The sequence below is a fragment of the Symphalangus syndactylus genome, chromosome 4 (assembly GCF_028878055.3).
Source record: "Symphalangus syndactylus isolate Jambi chromosome 4, NHGRI_mSymSyn1-v2.1_pri, whole genome shotgun sequence".
NCBI lineage: Eukaryota > Metazoa > Chordata > Mammalia > Primates > Hylobatidae > Symphalangus > Symphalangus syndactylus.
In genome coordinates, this window is record NC_072426.2 from 64262567 (window position 1) to 64284180 (window position 21614).

General features: G+C 37.6%; 1 protein-coding gene across 5 annotated transcripts in view; it reads left to right on the forward strand.

Moving 5' to 3' along the window:
• Positions 1-21614, forward strand: part of CFI (complement factor I) — an 80724-nt gene that overhangs the window by 14203 nt on the left and 44907 nt on the right. The gene's annotated exons all lie outside the window — the stretch shown is intronic.

The following is a 21614-nucleotide window of genomic DNA, read 5'->3' on the forward strand; positions in this document are numbered from 1 at the left end:
TCAACAGCCTCTTAGTGCACTCTATAGTTATAGAAAGGGGAAATAATAAGCAAATTTGAAACATCTGAAAACACAAAAGTGCAACTTACAAGACAGTATATATTTAATTGTCAAAAGTGATACAAATATGTGGTAAAGGACTTTAATGAGAGGACAAATCACTTCATCCTGAGAGGTCATGAAAAGATTATAGATCAAGTAGGATTTGAGCTGAACCTTTAATTCTGTATTACATGTGATCGGTGGTGAGAAAGAGGAGTGATTTCCAGCTTCTTTAGCCAGGAAAAGCAGCAAGTGCTACCATAGGAAGGCAGCAATGCACTAGGCCCTTCCAAATAAATGAATCCATTTGATCAGAATGCAGGCTTTGTGGGCTACAAAGGAACTTGAAACTGAAATGACATGTTTTATTGAAGTTAGAGTGTCATCTATTAAGGTGAAAAATGTTTAAAACATTTTAGATACTTATTGATGATTGCCAACTTTGGTGGCAATCCAAAACCATCTTGTCTTAGTGCCAGCTTGTAGAAGAAAGTATTTAAAGAAAACTACTTAAGAAAACACACTTTAAGATTCTTGTAACTTCTAAAATAGTTGCCATCACCATTGCAATGTTTATAATAGAGAATAAATGGAAATAACTAAATGCTTATTAATAAGACACTGGTTAAATTATCATATATCCAAAATTGAACCATTACGTAGCCATTGAAATGACATATTTATATAAATAAAAAGTCCTTACTACAATTTTATTTTTATTGAAGAAAAACACACACACACATATGTATGTGTGTTTATATGCATACATATAAATGCATACTTATACCTACTTATATATATGACTAAAAGATCTTACAGTATATGTATCAAACAGTTAATAGTTGCTATCGTTGGCTAATAAGATTACTGGTGATTCTATTTTCTGTTTTTGGTTTCACTGAACCTACTCAGACAAGGAAACTAGGGGATTCAGAAAAGATGAAAAAGAAACCCATAGCACAGTGGGAGTGGCTGCTGGGGCCTTCTGATGGGAGGAATAACCAAAGGATTTTCAACAACAAGGAAGCTGGCTGGGTGTGGGGGTTCACACATGTAATCCCAGTACTTTAGGAGGCTGAGGCAAGAGGATTTCTTGAGCCCAGGAGTTTGAGGCTGCGGGGAGCTCTGATCATGCCACTGTATTCCAGCCTGGGTGACACAGCAAGATCCTGTCTCAAAAAAAAAAAAAAAAAACAACAGAGAAGCCAAATGTTTCAGTCGACATGATTACCTACTATAATTGTGCTGTGACATAATCACCAACTGATACCGTAAATTTTATTTTACCCTAAAATTTTATTACAAACTCAGGTATATATGGGTGGCATTTTAGAGAGAAAGAACTGGGGTAATGTTAAGCAGAATGACAACATCCTGGAAACAAGGGTGGCACACAGGAGGGTGTGCAGTGCAAGTGATGGCAGCAGAAATGGCAGAGTAGGCAGATCCACCAAAACCAAAAACCAAAAATCCACTTCCACAAAAACCAAAGGGAAGCTGTCAGAACCAACTTTATTTAGAACTCCGGAAAACAGTCAAAGATTTATAGCACCTAAGCAAATGTTGAATGAAGGAACAGGCAACTAAAAATGGCAGGAAAGCTTTGTGGCATTTTGTGTGTCTGTCCTTTGTGTCCTTGCCCCATACCCTCCCTGATTTGGCAGTGGTCTTGAAGGATATCGTGTACATAAAATAGCCTTAACACAATAACAACAAATTTTGGTTTATTAAAACAAGTTCACACATTGTCATTAAAAAGGCATTTTGAAATTCACTGTATTCTCATTACCTTAGTTTGCAAATGTTAAAGCAATTTTCTTCTAAAATACAAACTGTTTCTCTTACTATGCAGAATATTATCCTAATCACTTACCACACTTCTATCACCCTGTCACTTATAATACCGTTGTAAACCAACCACTAAATGGCCTTTCCACTTATAATTTATTCATGTATCTTAGATTTCAGTTCCTTAATCTTCCATGGGAAAGTATATAAATCTGTCTATCTAATATGGAAGAAATTCTCCTAACTGGTGCAGCAACCGCTGACCATGTACGTGTCTCACTCAGGGAGGGACCCTGTTCCCTAGCACTGGAAAGAACAGAGAAAACCTTATTCAAAAATAATGTGTTTGTCTTTTCTATCCTAAGGCCTTCCTGTAGGACAGACCCCAGGCACTTGTCTTGGTTTCACCTAACTCAGAACTCAGAGCAGAAAAGCATTAGTATTACAAAGCACAGGCATTGTAAGATTAATGAGCAATCTCAGCTGTCTGGGGCAAAGGATTACAGTGGAGGCACACAACAGAGCACCAAAGCATGGGGAAAAACTAAGATCCTATGGAAAATTAGGGCATTCAAAAGTGCCTGTGTGTATTGGGGAGTTTAGGAAGCCCCATACATGCTCAGGACAGGATACATGCTCAGAAAGACCTCAGAAGACTCTGAGCCTGCACCTCTGGTGGATGTCTAAGTTCAGTGCAAGTATGAAGTGAAGGCTGAGGTAGAGTTGCAAATGGCCTGGATGAGTGAGTGCCCAGGACAGAACCAATCTGCAAAGACTGGGAGAGATTTTGAGATTTCGATTTATTTTGCTGGGTTTCTTTTTCTTCTCTCTCTCTCTGTCCTCTTGCATTGAAGGAAATCTCTGTCTAAATACTAGCCGAATATAAGTCAAAGGAACAGACTTCAAAGACCACATGTGATAAAGAATAGACTTGCCAAAAGTAGTTTAGAAAAGTCATCAAACAAACACCAAGCAACCAAAACAAACCCCAAGCAGAAGGAAGTCTGACTTCAAGAGTTACTATAAGAGTCAAAGTGTCAACCAAAAATTTTCAACCAAAAATTATGATGCATGCAAAGATATGAGAAAGTATGGACCATTTACAGAAGAAATGAACATAATCTGTTCCAGAAGAAGCACAAACTTTGGACTCACTAAACAAAGACTTAATGGTCGTTTTTTAAAAAAAAAACACTTTATTGAGTTATGATTGACATATAATAAACTATACATATTTAGTGTACATAACTTGATGAGTTTGAGTTTGTAGATTAGTATATGTCTGTGAAAATATCACAACATATGCCATAAACGTATTCACCACTTCCAAAAGTTTCCTCTCACCCTCTTTATTTATTATTTTGTGTGGGCATATTAACAACTCTTAACAAAGAAATTATGCTCTTAGCAAATTTTTAAGTATACAATACAGTATTATGAACAATAGGCACTATTCTGTAGCATAGATCTCTAAGAATTATACATCTTGACCTTTGACTAATACTTCCCTGTTTCCCCCTCACCCAGTGCTTGGCAACCACCATCCCACTCTCTGGTTCCATGAGTTTGTCTATCTTAGATTCCTAATATAAGTGGTATTATGTGGTATTTATCTTCCTGTCCCTGCCTTGTTTCACTTAGATTAATGTCCTCTAGGTTCATCCATATTGTCACAAATGGCAGGGTTTCTTTCTTTTTTAAGGCCAAATAATATTTCATTGCATGTATATACCACATTTTCTTTATCAATTCTTCCACAACTGTAGAAGAATTTCCCTTTCTCCATATCCTCAGCTACATTTGTTACCTTTGGTTATTTTGACAATAACCATCCTAACTGGTGTGTGATTTTGATTTTCATTTCCCTAATGGTTAGTGATATTAAACACCTTTTCAAGTACCTATTGACCATTTACATATCTTATTTGAAGAAATGTCTATTCAGCTCCTTTGTCCACTTTTTAAAGTAGACTATTTGGTTCTTGGCTTTTGAGTTGTAGGAATTCCCTATGTATTTTAGATAGATATTAACTTCTTACCAGATGTATAGTTTGCAAATATTTCTTCCATTGTATATGTTGTCTTTTCATTTTGCTGTGCAGAAGGTTTTTAGCTTGATGTAGTCCCGCTTGTCTATTTTTGCTTTTGTTGCCTGTGTTTTTGTCATCATAGTCAAGAAATTATTGCCAAGACTAACGTCAAGAAGGTTATCCTTTATGTTTTATTCTAAAAGTTTTATGATTTCAGGTATATGTGTAAGTCTTTAATCCATTTTGAGTTGATTTTTGTGTATGGGGTAATATAGGGGTCCAATTTCATTTTTTGCATGTGGATTTCCAGTTTTCCCATTACCACTTATTGAAAAGACTATTCTTCACCCATTATACATTCTTGGCTCCCTTGTTGAAGAGCAGTTGACTATCTATGCATGGGTTTATCTCTGAACTTTCTACTTTGTTCCATGAATCTATATGTCTGTTTTTATGAGAGTACCATATTGTTTTGATTACTGCAGCTTTGTGATATTTTTTGAAATCAGGAAGTGTGATGCCTCTGGCTTTGTTCTTCTTGCTCAAAAAAATGTTTTGGCTATTTTGTGTCTTTTGAAATTCCATATAAATTTTAGAATTATATTTTCTATTTCTGTAAAAAAATGCCTTTGCAATTTGGGTAGGGATTGTATCGAATCTGTAGATTATTTGTAATAGTATAAACATTTAACAATATTAATTCCTTCAGTGAAGGAATGTTACTTGTCTTGCCATTTCTTTGTGCCTACTTTAATTTCTTTCAACAGTGTTTTACAATCTTCAGGGTACCAGTTTTTCACCTTGTTGGTTAAATTTATTTCTAAGTGCTTTATTCTTTTAACTGCTATTGTAAATGAGATTGTTTTGTTTTGTTAAAGACAGGGTTTTGCACTGTTGCCCGGGTGGGAATGCAATGGCAAATTATAGCCCATTGCAGTCTTTGCCTCCTGTGCTCAAGCTACCCTCCTACCCCAGCCTCTCAAGTAACTGTGACCAAAGGTGTGCACTACCATGCCAACTAATTTTATTTTTTGTAGTGATAGGACCTTGCTATGTTGCCCAGATTGGTCTCAAACTCCTGGCCTCAAAGGATCCTCCCACCGTGGCCTCTCAAAGCACTGGGATATAGCCATGAGCTGCTGCACCTGGCCTGAGATGGTTTTCTTAAATTCTTTCTAGGACAGTTCATTATTGATGTATAGAAACACCACTGATTTTTATATGTTGATTTTGTATCCTGCAGCTTTAATGTTGCTGTTTATCATCTTTTCATTTCGACTTGAATAAAACCTATTATCATTTCTTGTAAGGCAGGTGATGTAATTCCTGTTTTGATTTATTGGGGAAAGTCTTTATCTCTCTTTCATTTTTTTTTTGTATTTTTGATTTTTTTGATTTTTTATTTTAATTTTTTTGTCTGAGGTCTTTTTTTTTTTCTTTTTCTTTTTCTTTTTATTTTTATTTTATTATTATACTTTAGGTTTTAGGGTACATGTGCACAATGTGCAGGTTTGTTACATATGTATCCGTGTGCCATGTTGTTTTGCTGCACCCATTAACTCGTCATTTAGCATTAGGTATATCTCCTAATGCTGTCTCTCCCCCCTCCCCCCACCCCACAACAGTCCCTGGAGTGTGATGTTCCCCTTCCTGTGTCCATGAGTTCTCATTGTTCAATTCCCACCTATGAGTGAGAACATGCGGTGTTTGGTTTTTTGTCCTTGTGATAGTTTACTGAGAATGACGTTTTCCAGTTTCATCCATGTCCCTACAAAGGACATGAACTCGTCATTTTTTATGGCTGCATAGTATTCCATGGTGTATATGTGCCACATTTTCTTAATCCAGTCTATCGTTGTTGGACATTTGGGTTGGTTCCAACTCTTTGCTATTGTGAATAGTGCCGCAATAAACATACGTGTGCATGTGTCTTTATAGCAGCATGATTTATAGTCCTTTGGGTATATACCCAGTAATGGGATGGCTGGGTCAAATGGTATTTCTAGTTCTAGATCCCTGAGGAATCGCCACACTGACTTCCACAATGGTTGAACTAGTTTACAGTCCCACCAACAGTGTAAAAGTGTTCCTATTTCTCCACATCCTCTCCAGCACCTGTTGTTTCCTGACTTTTTAATGATGGCCATTCTAACTGGTGTGAGATGGTATCTCACTGTGGTTTTGATTTGCATTTCTCTGATGGCCAGTGATGATGAGCATTTTTTCATGTGTTTTTTGGCTGCATAAATGTCTTCTTTAGAGAAGTGTCTGTTCATGTCCTTCGCCCACTTTTTGATGGGGTTGTTTGTTTTTTTCTTATAAATTTGTTTGAGTTCATTGTAGATTCTGGATATTAGCCCTTTGTCAGATGAGTAGGTTGCAAAAATTTTCTTCCATCCTGTAGGTTGCCTGTTCACTCTGATGGTAGTTTCTTTTGCTGTGCAGAAGCTCTTTAGTTTAATTAGATCCCATTTGTCAATTTTGGCTTTTGTGGCCATTGCTTTTGGTGTTTTAGACATGAAGTCCTTGCCCACGCCTATGTCCTGAATGGTATTGCCTAGGTTTTCTTGTAGGATTTTAATGGTTTTAGGTCTAACATGTAAGTCTTTAATCCATCTTGAATTAATTTTTGTATAAGGTGTAATGAAGGGATCCAGTTTCAGCTTTCTCCATATGGCTAGCCAGTTTTCCCAGCACCATTTATTAAATAGGGAATCCTTTCCCCATTTCTTGTTTTTCTCAGGTTTGTCAAAGATCAGATGGTTGTAGATATGCGTCATCATTTCTGACGGCTCTGTTCTGTTCCATTGATCTATGTCGCTGTTGTGGTACCATTACCAGGCTGTTTTGGTTACTGTAGCCTTGTAGTATAGTTTGAAGTCAGGTAGCGTGATGCCTCCAGCTTTGTTCTTTTGGCTTAGGATTGACTTGGCAATGCGGGCTCTTTTTTGGTTCCATATGAACTTTAGTTTTTTCCAATTCTGTGAAGAAAGTCATTGGTAGCTTGATGGGGATGGCATTGCATCTATAAATTACCTTGGGCAGTATGGCCATTTTCACGATATTGATTCTTCCAACCCATGAGCATGGAATGTTCTTCCATTTGTTTGTATCCTCTTTTATTTCATTGAGCAGTGGTTTGTAGTTCTCCTTGAAGAGGTCCTTCACATCCCTTGTAAGTTGGATTCCTAGGTACTTTATTCTCTTTGAAGCAATTGTGAATGGGAGTTCACTCATGATTTGGCTCTCTGTTTGTCTGTTATTGGTGTACAAGAATGTTTGTGATTTTTGTACATTGATTTTGTATCCTGAGACTTTGCTGAAGTTGCTAATCAGCTTAAGGAGATTTTGGGCTGAGACGATGGGGTTTTCTAGATATACAATCATGTCATCTGCAAACAGGGACAATTTGACTTCCTCTTTTCCTAATTGAATACCCTTTATTTCCTTCTCCTGCCTGGTTGCCCTGGCCAGAACTTCCAGCACTATGTTGAATAGGAGTGGTGAGAGAGGGCATCCCTGTCTTGTGCCAGTTTTCAAAGGGAATGCTTCTAGTTTTTGCCCATTCAGTATGATATTGGCTGTGGGTTTGTCATAGATAGCTCTTATTATTTTGAGATACGTCCCATCAATACCTAATTTATTGAGAGTTTTTGGCATGAAGGGTTGTTGAATTTTGTCAAAGGCCTTTTCTGCATCTATTGAGATAATCAGGTGGTTTTTCTCTTTGGTTCTGTTTATATGCTGGATTACATTTATTGATTTGCGTATGTTGAACCAGCCTTGCATCCCAGGGATGAAGCCCACTTGATCATGGTGTATAAGCTTTTTGATGTGCTGCTGGATTCGGTTTGACAGTATTTTATTGAGGATTTTTGCATCAATGTTCATCAAGGATATTGGTCTGAAATTCTCTTTTTTGGTTATGTCTCTGCCAGGCTTTGGTATCAGGACGATGCTGGCTTCATAAAATGTGTTAAGGAGGATTCCCTCTTTTTCTATCGATTGGAATAGTTTCAGAAGGAATGGTACCAGTTCCTCCTTGTACCTCTGGTAGAATTCGGCTGTGAATCCATCAGGTCCTGGACTCTTTTTGGTTGGTAAGCTATTGATTATTGCCACAATTTCAGAGCCTGTTATTGGTCTATTCGGAGATTCAACTTCTTCCTGGTTTAGTCTTGGGAGGGTGTATTTGTCGAGGAATTTATCCATTTCTTCTAGATTTTCTAGTTTATTTGCATAGAGGTGTTTGTAGTATTCTCTGATGGTAGATTGTATTTCTGTGGGATCGGTGGTGATATCCCCTTTTTCATTTTTTATTGCATCTATTTGATTCTTCTCTCTTTTCTTCTTTATCAGTCTTGCTAGCGGTCTATCAATTTTGTTGATCTTTTCAAAAAACCAGGTCCTGGATTCATTAATTTTTTGAAGGGTTTTTTGTGTCTCTATTTCCTTCAGTTCTGCTCTGATTTTAGTTATTTCTAGCCTTCTGCTAGCTTTTGAATGTGTTTGCTCTTGCTTTTCTAGTTCTTTTAATTGTGATGTTAGGGTGTCAATTTTGGATCTTTCCTGCTTTCTCTTGTGGGCATTTAGTGCTATAAATTTCCCTCTACATACTGCTTTGAATGTGTCCCAGAGATTCTGGTGTGTTGTGTCTTTGTTCTCATTGGTTTCAAAGAACATCTTTATTTCTGCCTTCATTTCATTATGTACCCAATAGTCATTCAGGAGCAGGTTGTTCAGTTTCCATGTAGTTGAGTGGTTTTAAGTGAGTTTCTTAATCCTGAGTTCTAGTTTAATTGCACTGTGGTCTGAGAGACAGTTTGTTATAATTTCTGTTCTTTTACATTTGCTGAGGAGTGCTTTACTTACAACTATGTGGTCAATTTTGGAATAGGTGTGGTGTGGTGCTGAAAAAAATGTATATTCTGTTGATTTGGTATGGAGAGTTCTGTAGATGTCTATTAGGTCCACTTTGTGCAGAGCTGAGTTCAATTCCTGGATATCCTTGTTAACTTTCTGTCTCGTTGATCTGTCTAATGTTGACAGTGGGGTGTTAAAATCTCCCATTATTATTGTGTGGGAGTTTAAGTCCCTTTGTAGGTCACTCAGGACTTGCTTTATGAATCTGGGTGCTCCTGTGTTGGGTGCATATATATTTAGGATAGTTAGCTCTTCTTGTTGGATTGATCCCTTTACCATTATGTAGTGGCCTTCTTTGTCTCCTTTGATCTTTGTTGGTTTAAAGTCTATTTTATCAGAGACTAGGATTGCAACCCCTGCCTTTTTTTCTTTTCCATTTGCTTGATAGATCTTCCTCCATCCCTTTATTTTGAGTCTATGTGTGTCTCTGCACGTGAGATGGGTTTCCTGAATACAGCACACTGATGGGTCCTGACTCCTTATCCAGTTTGCCAGTCTGTGTCTTTTAATTGGAGCATTTAGCCCATTTACATTTAAAGTTAATATTGTTCTGTGTGAATCTGATCCTGTCATTATGATGTTAGTTGGTTATTTTGCTCGTTAGTTGATGCAGTTTCTTCCTAGCCTCGATGGTCTTTACAATTTGGCATGTTTTTGCAGTGGCTGGTACTGGTTGTTCCTTTCCATGTTTAGTGCTTCCTTCAGGAGCTCTTTTAGGGCAGGCCTGGTGGTGACAAAATCACTCAGCATTTGCTTGTCTGTAAAGTATTTTATTTCTCCTTCACTTATGAAGCTTAGTTTGGCTGGATATGAAATTCTGGGTTGAAAATTCTTTTCTTTAAGAATGTTGAATATCGGCCCCCACTCTCTTCTGGCTTGTAAAGTTTCTGCCAAGAGATCAGCTGTTAGTCTGATGGGCTTCCCTTTTTGGGTAACCGGACCTTTCTCTCTGTCTGCTCTTAACATTTTTTCCTTCATTTCAACTTTGGTGAATCTGACAATTATGTGTCTTGGAGTTGCTCTTCTCGAGGAGTATCTTTGTGGCGTTCTCTGTATTTCCTGAATCTGAATGTTGGCCTGCCTTGCTAGATTGGGGAAGTTCTCCTGGATAATATCTTGCAGAGTGTTTTCCAACTTGGTTCCATTCTCCCTGTCATTTTCAGGTACACCAATCAGACGTAGGTTTGGTCTTTTCACATAGTCCCAAATTTCTTGGAGGCTTTGTTCGTTTCTTTTTATTCTTTTTTCTCTAAACTTCCATTCTCACTTCATTTCATTCATTTCATCTTCCATCAGTGATACGCTTTCTTCCAGTTGATCGCATCGGCTACCAAGGCTTCTGCAATCTTCGCGTAGTTCTCAATACTTGGCTTTCAGCTCCATCAGCTCCTTTAAGCCCTTCTCTCCATTGGTTATTCTAGTTATCCATTCGTCTAATTTTTTTTCAAAGTTTTTAACTTCTTTGCTATTGTTTTGAATTTCCTCCCGTAGCTTGGAGTAGTTTGATCATCTGAAGCCTTCTTCTCTCAACTCGTCAAAGTCATTCTCCGTCCAGCTTTGTTCCGTTGCTGGTGAGGAACTGCGTTCCTTTGGAGGAGGAGAGGTGCTCTGTTTTTTAGAGTTTCCAGTTTTTTTGCTCTGTTTTTTCCCCATCTTTGTGGTTTTATCTACTTTTTGTCTTTGATGATGGTGATGTACAGATGGGTTTTTGGTGTGGATGTCCTTTCTGTTTGTTAGTTTTCCTTCTACCAGACAGGACCCTCAGCTGCATGTCTGTTGGAGTTTGCTAGAGGTCCACTCCAGACCCTGTTTGGCTAGGTGTCACCAGCGGTGGCTGCAGAACAGCAGATTTTCGTGAGACCACAAATTCAGCTGTCTGATAGTTCCTCTGGAAGTTTTGTCTCAGAGGAGTACCTGGCCGAGTGAGGTGTCCGTCTGTCCCTACTGGGGGTGCCTCCCAGTTAGGCTGCTCGGGGGTCAGGGACCCACTTTAGGAGGCAGTCTGTCCGTTCTCAGATCTCCAGCTGCATGCTGGGAGAACCACTACTCTCTTCAAAGCTGTCAGTCAGACAGGGACATTTAAGTCTGCAGAGGTTCCTGCTGAGTTTTTGTTTGTCTGTGCCCTGCCCCCAGAGGTGGAGCCTACAGAGGCAGGCAGGCCTCCTTGAGCTGTGGTGGGCTCCACCCAGTTCGAGCTTCCTGGCTGCTTTGTTTACCTAAGCAAGCCTGGGCAATGGCGGGTCCCCCTCCCCCAACCTCGCTGCCACCTTGCAGTTTGATCTCAGACTGCTGTGCTAGCAATCAGCAAGACTCTGTGGGCATAGGACCCACCGAGCCAGGTGTGGGACACAATCTCCTGGTGTGCTGTTTTCCAGGCCCGTTGGAAAAGCACAGTATTAGGGTGGGACTGACCCGATTTTCCAGGTGCCGTCTGTTACCCCTTTCTTTGACTAGGAAAGGGAACTCCCTGACCCCTTGTGCTTCCTGAGGTAGGCAATGCCTCGCCCTGCTTCGGCTTGCGCACAGTGCGCTGCACCAACTGACCTGCACCCACTGTTTGGCACTCCCTAATGAGATGAACCCAGTACCTCAAACAGAAATGCAGAAATCCCCCGTCTTCTGTGTCGCTCAGGCTGAGAGCTGTAGACTGGAGCTGTTCCTATTCGGCCATCTTGGCTCCACCCCCTCTCTTTCATTTTTAGAGGATAGTTTTTCTGGGTGTAATATTCTTGGTTGGCAGTGGTTTTGGGGTTTTTTTGTTTCTTCCTTTTGACACTTTGAATATATTATCCCACTCTTTCGTGGCCTGCAATGTTTCTGAAGAAGAAGAAATTTGAAGAATAAATCCACTGAGTTTTATAGGGGTTTTTTTTGTATATGACAAGTTGCTTTTCTCGTTCTTTCAAAATTGTATTTTTGTCTTTGACATTTGACAATTTGATTATAATGTGTCTCAGTCTAGACCTTTTTAGGTTCAATATCTTTGTGATCCTTTTGGGCCTTATGAATCCAGATGTCCATTTCCTTCCCTAGATTTGAGATGTTTTCAGGCATTGTTAATTTAAATAAGCTTTCTTTCCTTTTCCCTTTCTCTTCTCCTTCTGTAGATAACATAATGCATACATTGGTTTGCTTGATGGTATCCCACAAGTCCTGTAGTCTTTCTTTATACTTTTTAATTCTTTTTTTCATTTTGTTCCTCTGACCATATAATTTCAAATAACCTGTCTTTGAGTTCACTGATTCTCTCTTCTGTTTGACTAAGTATGGTGTTTCAGCTCTCTACTGATTTTTTCCATTCCTTTATTGTATTCTTTTCACCTCCAAAATTTCTCTTTGGTTCTTTTTTATGGTTTATGTTTGTTGAATACCTCATTTTGCTCATGAATTATTTTCCCCTAATTTTGTGTAGTTGTTTATCTGTGTTCTTTTATAGCTCTTTGAGCTTCTTTAAGATGTTACTTTGAATTCTTTGTCAAGCAATTTGTAGGTCTCAAATTCTTTAGAGTCACTTATTGGAGCTTTATTTGCTCCTTGGATAGTGTCTTTTTTCTTCATAATCCTTGTAGCCTGTACTAATGTCTGCATGTTTGAAGAAGCAGCCATCTCTTTCAGTCTTCACAGACTGACTTTGGCAGAAAAAGCCTTTCACAAATCAGTCAGCCAGAGATTCTGGGTGGGCCAGCTGGCAAGGCCTGTGTGAACGGCTTGTTGCTTGAGACCATGTGTGGGTGGGCCTGGTGCCTGGGTCTACCAGTGGTCCCAGTGCTGTGGTCCACGGGCAGGCCTGCTGCCACCGTCACTGTGTGGGTGGACAGTCTTGATGCCAGTGTCCAGGGGCAGGGTTGCTCTCTTTTTCCCCCACAAGAGAGCTCATGATCCAAAGGAATCTCTTTCAGCATCGTGTATGCTGTGTAGGGTAAAGGGTAACTCTATAAAGTGAAACTTGTTTTCTTACCTTTCAATATTTTCTCATATCTTTGTTGCACTTGCATGCCGTAACCTCTCACCTTGATCCTGGAGCTCTCATAAAGGTATTTTTATTTGTAGATGGTTGTTACATTGGTGTTTCTGTGAGAAGACAAGTGCTGGGACATTTTTTCCACCATCTTGCCAATGTCACACTCTTCAACTGTCTTAAATGGGCTCAGAGCTACAGGAAACCCTGATAATAATGTATAAACAAATATAGAATATTAATAAATAAATAGAATTTTTTTGGAGACAGAGTCTTGCTCTGTCACCCAAGCTGGAGTGCAGTGGCACAATCTTGGCTCACTGCAACCTCTGCCTCCCAGGTTCAAGCAATTCTCGTGCCTCAGCCCCCTGAATAGCTGGAATTACAGGTGCCCACCACCACACCCAGCTAATTTTTGTATTTTTAGTAAAGATGGGGTTTCACCATGTTGGCCAGGCTGGTTTTGAACTCCTGAACCTCAAGTGATCCACCCCCCTCACCCTCCCAAAGTGCTGGGATTACAGGTATGAGCCACCATGACTGGCCAACAAATAGAAATTTTAAAAAGGAACTAGACAAAACTTCTGGAGTTGAAAAGCACAATAACAAACATGAAAAATTTTCTAATAGGTTTCAGTAGAAGATTTGAGCAGGCAGAATAAATAGTCAACAAACTTGAAGATCAGTCCATTTAATTAATTATCCAGTATGAGAAGCAGAAAGAAAAAAGGATGACAAAGAATGAAGAGAGCCTATGAGACTCGTGTGACACCATCTAGCATACCAAAATATATATAATGGGAATCCCAGAAGGAGAAAATAAGAAAGTAAGAGAGAATATATGAAGAAATAGGCCAGGCGCGGTGGCTCACGCCTGTAATCCCAGCAGTTTGGGAGGCCGAGACAGGCGGATCACGAGGTCAGGAGATCGAGGCCATCTGGGCTAACATGGTGAAACCCCGTCTCTACTAAAAATACAAAAAATTAGCTGGGCGCAGTGGCAGGTGCCTGTAGTCCCAGCTACTCAGGAGGCTGAGGCAGGAGAATGGCGTGAACCGGGGAGGTGGAGCTTGCAGTGAGCCGAGGTCACGCCACTGCACTCCAGCCTGGGCGACAGAGCGAGACTCCGTCTCAAAAAAAAAAAAAAAAGAATATATGAAGAAATAATGGCTGAAAAATTTCCACATTTGATCAAATGCATGGCTGTCCACATTCAAAAAGCTCAATGAAATCCAAGAAGGATAAACACAAAAAGGTCCAAACCAAGACACATTATAATCAAATTGTCAAAACCAAGGATGAAGAAAGTCTCGAAAACAACATAGTCATGAGATTCCGTAAGATTAGCAGCAGTTTTCTCATCAGAAACCATGGAGGCCAGATGAAAATTTTATTTGTTGAAAGTAAAAAACTGTCAACCAAGAATTCTGTATCTGGCAAAACTATCCTTCACAGATGAAGGAGAAATGAAGAAATTCACAGATAAATAGAGGCTGAAGGAGTTAGCTACCAATAGACCTGTCCTACAGGAAATGCACTACAAGTGGCTGGATGTGGTGGCTCATTGCCTATAATCCCAGCACTTTAGGGGAATGAGGCAGTAGGACTGCTTAAGCCCGGAGTTCAAGACTATCCTGGAAAACACAGCAGGAGCCCATCTCTGTAAAAAATAAAATTAGCGAGGTGTAGTGGCATGTATCTGTAGTCTCAGCTACTCGGGAGGCTGAGGTGGGAGAATCACTTGAGCTCAGGAGTTCAAAACTGCAGTGAGCTCTGACTACACCACTTCATTCAAACCTGGGCAACAGAGTGAGATCATCTCTAAAATAAAATTAAATTAAAATAAAGAAATACAGTACAAGTCAGAGAACCCTGCATACTGCAGTGAAAGGACATTTGGCAGTTACTTGAAATAATGGGAAGAAATAAAGAACTCCAGTAAAGGTAACTACATAGGTAAATATAAATGCCAGTATTATATTATTTTGGTTTTGTATCCCTTCTTTTCCTTTCCCACATGAGTTAAAAGACAACTATATAAAATGATTATAATTCTATGTTAACAGTGCACAATATATAAAGATGTAACATGACAATAACAACATAAAGGAACGGATGGAGCAGTATAGGAACAGTTTTGTATGCTCTCAAAGCCAAGTTATCAATTCAAACTAGATTACTATAAATTTAATTACTATTAATTGTAATCTCCATAGTACCCAAAAAGAAAATATCTAAAAAATATACACAGAAGGAAATAAAGAGGGAACCAAAATAGTTGACTATGAAAAAATCAACTAAACACAAAAAGGGTAGTAATGGAGAAAGTGAGAAACAAAAAAAGTATAAGACATACAATAAACAAATAGCAAATAGAAGAGTAAGTCATTTCTTATCAGCAATTACTTTAAATGGAAGTGGATTAAATTCTAATATCAAAAGGCAGAGATTGGCAGAATCAGTTTTTTTAAATTATTATCCAACTATATGCTGTCTAAAGAGGCTCCCTTTAGGTCCAAAGAAATAAAGGATGGAAAAGACATTATGTGCAAATAACAACCAAAAAATAGCTAAAGTGGCTATACTAATACCAGACAAAATAGACCTTAAGTCAAAAACCATTACAAGAGATAAATTACATGATATATTAGTGAAAGGGTCAATTCTTCAGGAATATATAGCAGTTATGAATATTATACACTAAACAATAGAGCCCCAAAAGATATGAATGAAAAGTGACAGAATAAAAGAGAGAAATAGAGAATTCTTGTTTGGGGGGTTTTTTTTGTTTTTGTTTTTGTTTTTGTTTTTGTTTTTGAGATGGAGTCATCCAGGCTGGAATGCAGTGGCATGATCTCGGCCCTCTGCAACTGGTTCAAGTGATTCTCCTGCCTCAGCCTCCCAAGTAGTTGGGATTACAGGAGTGCATCACCACGTCCAGCTAATTTTTGTGTTTTTAGTAGAGACAGGGTTTCACCATGTTGCCCAGGCTGGTCTTGAACTCCTGACCTCAGGTGATCTGCCCTTGGCCTCCCAAAGTGCTGGGATTACAGGCGTGAGTCACTGTGCCTGACCAGAAATAGACAATAATATAATCATTGTTGGAAGCTTCAGTACTCCACTTTCTAGAATGAATAGAAGGTCAATAAGGAATAGAGAACTTGAACAGCACTATAAGCCCAGTAGACCTAATAACTAGACATATATAGAACTCTTCACTCAATAATAGCAGAATACACATTTTTCTCAAGTGCACATGGAACAATTTCTAAGATAGACCATATAGGACTTGTCACAAAATGAGTCTTAATAAATTTTACAAATATTGAAATTATACAGAGTAGCTTCTCTAACCAGAGTGGAATAAGGCTGGAAACCAATAACAGAAAGAAAATTAGAAAATTTACAAATATGTGGAAATTAAACAACACATTCTTAAGCAACCAATGGTCAAAGAAGAAATCACAAGGGAAATTGTGAATACTTAGAGATAAATGAAAACAAAACACAACATACCAAAACATATGATATGCAGCAAAAGCAGTTATCAAAGATAAATGTATAGCAGTAAATGCCTACATTAAAAAAGAATAGAGGACCCAGAAATAAGGCTGCACTCTTACAAGTATCTGATCTTCTACAAATCTGACAAAAAGAAGCAATGGGGAAAGGACTCCCTATTCAATAAATGATGCTGGGATAACTGGCTAGCCATATGCAGAAAATTGAAACTGGACCCCTTCCTTAGACCATATACAAAAACTAACTCAAGATAGATTAAAGAATTAAATGTAAAACCCAAAACTTTTAAAACCCTGGAAGACAACCTAGGCAATACTATTCTGGACATAGGAATGAGCAAAGATTTCATGACGAAGACACCAAAAGCAATCACAACAAAGCAAAAATTGACAAATGGGATCTAATTAAACTAAAGAGCTTCTGCACAGCAAAATAAATTATCAACAGAGTGAACAGACACCCTACAGATGGGAGAAAATGTTTGCAAATTATGCATTTGACAAAGGTCTAATATCTAGTATCTATAAGGAACTTAAACAAATTTACAAGAAAAAAACAACCCATTAAAAAGTGGACAAAGGACATGAACAGATACTTTTCAAAAGAAGACTTAGATGCAGCAACAATCATGTGAAAAAAAGCCCAATATCAGTGATCATTGGATAAATGCAAATTAAAACCACAATGAAATACCATCTTACACCAGTCAGAATGGCACTATTAAAAAGTCCAAAAAAATAACATGCTGGCGAGGTTGTGGAGAAAAAGGAATGCTTATACACATTTAGTGGTAGTGTAAATTAGCTCAACCATTGTGGAACACAGTGTGGCAATTCCACAAAGACCTAAAAAGAGAAATTCCATTCAACCCAGCAATCCCATTACTGGGTATATACCTAAATGAATACAAATTGTTCTGTCATAAAGACACATGTACACATATGTACATTGCAGCACTATTCACAATAGCAAAGACATGGAATCACCTTAAATGCCCATCAATGGTAGACTGGATAAAGAAAATGTGGTAAATATACACCATGGAATACTACTCAGCCCTAAAAGAGAACAAGATCAACAAGATCATGTCTTTTGCAGGAACATGGATGGAGCCAGAGGCCATTTCCTCAGTAAACAAATGCAGAAACAGAAAACCAAATACCACATGTTCTCATTTATAAGTGGAAGCTAAATTATGAGAACACATGGACACATAGAGGGGCCTATCAGACACAATGGGCCTCTTAGAAGATGGAGGCTGGGAGGAGGAAGAGCATCAGGAAAAATAACTAATGGGTACTAGGCTTAATACCTGGGTGATACAATAATCTGTACAACAAACCCCCATGACACAAGTTTACCTATATAACAAACCTGCACAAGTTTACTTATAAAACAAACCCTGAACTTAAAAGTTCTAAAAAAGAGTAAAGATCTGAAATTGATATCCTAACTTTACAACTTAAGAAGCACATCGTCTTTAGAAAAAGGAAGAGCAAACTAAACCCAAAGCTAGAAGAAGAAATAAAATAAAGATTAGAGTAGAAACAAAAAAATATATAGTAAGACAATAGAATCAATGAAATCACAAGCTGGTTCTTTGGAAATAGCCACAAAATTGTCAGACCTTAGCTAAACTGAGAAAGAAAAAAGAGAGAAGATACAAATAACTAAAATCAGAAGTGAAATTGGAGGTATTACTACTGATCTTACAGAAATAAAAAGAATAAGAGAATGGTATGAGCAATTATATGCCAGCAAATTAGATAACCTAGATAAATTAATAAATTCCTAGAAACACAGAAATCACCAAAACTAATTCAAGAAGAAATAGAAAATCTGAACAGACCTATAGCAAGTAAAGGTATTAAATCAGTAATTTTAAAATTTCCCAAAAAAGAAATATCTGTAACCAGATGGCTTCACTAGTGAATTCTACCAAACATATAAAGAGAATTAACACTAATTCTCTTTAGAATTAGTGGGAACACTTCCTATGCATTCTGTGAGGCCAATAAATTACCGTAATAGCAAAGTCAAAGATACCACAAGAAAAATTGCAAAACAGAGATGAAGACTATTTTCTCACCAAATCAAAAACTCCAAAAGATTTCCAGTATCCTTAATTTATTTGTATAGATCAGATTTCCCTCTGTGATAATTTTCCTTCTGCTTTTTCTTGCACTGCAGGTATGCTGCTGACTAATTCCTTCAGCTTTTGTGTGTCTAAAAAGGTTGTTCTTTTGCCTAAATTTTTGAATGATATTTTTGCTGGGTATAGAATTATAGATTGCCAATTTTCTCTTTCAGTACTTTAAAAATGTTGCTGCATTGTCTTCGCATTTGCATTATTGATGAGAAATGTCATACTTATCTTCGTTTCTCTGTACATGGTGTGTCTTTTTTCCTTGACTCTTTTGAAGATTTTCTCTTAGTTATTGGTTTCCAAGTAATTTGAGTGTGATGTGGTTTGGTGCAGTTTCCCTCATTATTCTCCTGCTTGGGGTTCATTCCCCATTTGTTCTCAAATTTGGATAAATTTCAGCCATTATTTCTTCAAATATGTTTTTTGTTCCCTCATTTTGTCCTCTTTTTTGGAGGCTCCAATTACAGATGTACTAGGCTACTTGAAGTTGCCCCACAGTTCATTTATACTCTATTCTTTAATTTTTTTATTTTTTAAAATTTTATTGTAGTTTCCATTGATATGTCTTTAAGTTTCCCAGTCTTTTCTTCTGCATATCTGGTTTGGTTTTGGTTCCATCAAGTGTATTGTAGATTTTATCCCTAGAAGTTCAATTTGGATCTTTTTCATATCATCTGTGTCTCTATTTTTGAACATGTGGAATACAGTTAAAATAACTTTTTAAATCTCCTTGCCTGGTAATGCTAACATCTGTTTTGGAATTCTGGGTAAGTTTCAATTGCCCATTTTTTCTCCTCATCATGGGTCATATTTTATGACTTCTCTGATGCCTACTATTTTGTATTAAATGTCAAATATTATTAATTTTGCCTTGTTGGATGTTGTTGGTACTGTAATATGCGTTTTAAATTTACTTTTTAAATTTTTTTGCAGATTTGATTATATATCTGAATTTCCATTTTAAAATGTTCACTGTTTGCATTTTCTTCATAATTCATTATTCCTTTCATTTCATGATTTTTACTAAAAATAATTTTCTTATATGAGGGTGTTTTAAAAGTGTCTGTGCTGTGGGACAAATACACTAAACATGCTATTAGTTTTGCAATTCATATTCCAGATAAAGTGCTGGTTTCTTTAATATATAAAGAGTTACTACAAAAAAACAAGAAAAAATCTATATCACTGAAAGATATGGTTAGGATGTAAAGAAAGAAGTAAAAATCTCTCTTAAAATTTAAGCATACTGAAGATGCTCAACTTCACTCATAGGAAAAAAATGCAAGTAAAAGTGTGCTCTGGTAACATAATATATACTCTGTAGTCAAGAGTGTGGAAACTAGATATTCTCATATATTGATGATGGGAATGCAATTTAAAACAGCCTTTGTAGAGCAAAATTAGCCAATATCTTTCAGGATATTAAAAGTACTCATTCCTTTGATTCAGCAATTTCACTTCCAGAGAAGTATCTGGCAGATATACTTAGCATATGTGAGAAATGATGTGTATTATATAAGGAGATTCATCATAGCATTATTTATAATAGTAAAACATTAGAAACTATCTAACTGCCCTTTGGGGGCTGATTATAGGGCCACTAGTTACAAATGCACTGATGCTGGGGCACAGATTGGAGAGTAACATGGGCTCATGTATACATTCATGATCTCTGGAAAGACTCACAAAGAGCTGTTAAGTGGTTGCCTCTGAAGTGGGGCCTGAGTGGATTGAGAGGATAAGGAAAGGAAGGAAACATAACTTTTACAGGCACATTTTTGAACCTGTTTGAACAATTCTTTATGTTTCCTATTCAAAAAAAATCTATTAAAAATTTAAAAAATAGACAAAATTTTAGCCATCTTACATTCATTATGAAAAAAACAAGACCAGAAAACTAGACAAATGATTTTCTTTTTAATCTCTGAGACAAAAATAATGGAGTTGACCCCAAAACAATATTTCCAGTTTTTTAGAGAGACTAAAAATTAGCACACAAGAATCCATCCTACCTGACCACAGCATACAGTCATCTTCCCGCAATTCCCAACAACATTCAGATTCTGGAAAAAAGACGAATATTTATTTTTAAAATAAAAAAATAACAAAAGACCTTATCAAATTTCTTATGTGAATTAGAACAATTCATTGTTAGGTATTACCAGAGAAACATTCTCTCCCTATTTTTTTAATCTGAATAGAATGGTTGCTGATTAAGGAGTTTGTGGGGTATCTGTGGCATCACTTTATGTCAAAATCAGGGCTGCTCCCAGGTACAATGCAAAATGGGCAGCTCCAAGGAGAGAAAAAAGTGGAAGAAAAATTGCTAGTAAAGACCATGATGGGGATAACTAAGGCCACAGGCAGCCTAAATCTCTTTCAGTGGAAAAGTTTCTGATGTGGTTGTTAACTCTTGGGATCCAAGTTGCTTATTCACTTCTGGAATAAACACAACAGTTATATAGTTGACTGTTTTTGAAAGTTTTCCAATTTTTTTCTCAGTGTTTTCCAGGGAAATCATCATTGTACCAGTTGGTTAATGCTATAATAATAAAAGCACTACATAATCTCAGTGGTATACAACTTTATTAGGTATACAAGTCTGTAGGTCAGTTGAGAGTCAGCTGGCCTATACTGGGCTCAGCAGGGCTAGTTCTTCTTTTTATGTCTGTGCTAGCCTGGTCATGCTCTTCTCCTAGCTATTCAGAGAAACACAAGGACAAACCCAGTTGCACAAGTACTTTCCAAGCATCTTTCAAAGAACAGGGAAATACACCCTGTGCCCAGTAAAGCATACAGTAAAGAACTAGGATGAAATGAGGATAGAACGAGGGGGGGCTATAGGCAGTCTACCAAAGTCATCATCATATTCACATTTATACAGATCTTCAATGTTTATTTGTGTTTCCCAGGTATTTTTCATCTGATCCTCACAATATCTCTGTGTGAACATTATTTTTATTTTCCACATTTTATAGAAGAGGAACAGGATCAGAAGGATAAAGTCACTTATCCAAGATCACACAGCTAATTAGCAATAGAAGGGGAATATTCCAATAGTACTCAGAAGAAAGGGAAAGGGGTGGACTTTTCCTTGCTTTGCTCATAATTGATCATCTTTTTTTCTTTGTTTATAGGTTAAATATGGAAAAGACAGACAAAACAGGGCAATGAAGAAACTTGAGGATAAGGCATATAGCTATAT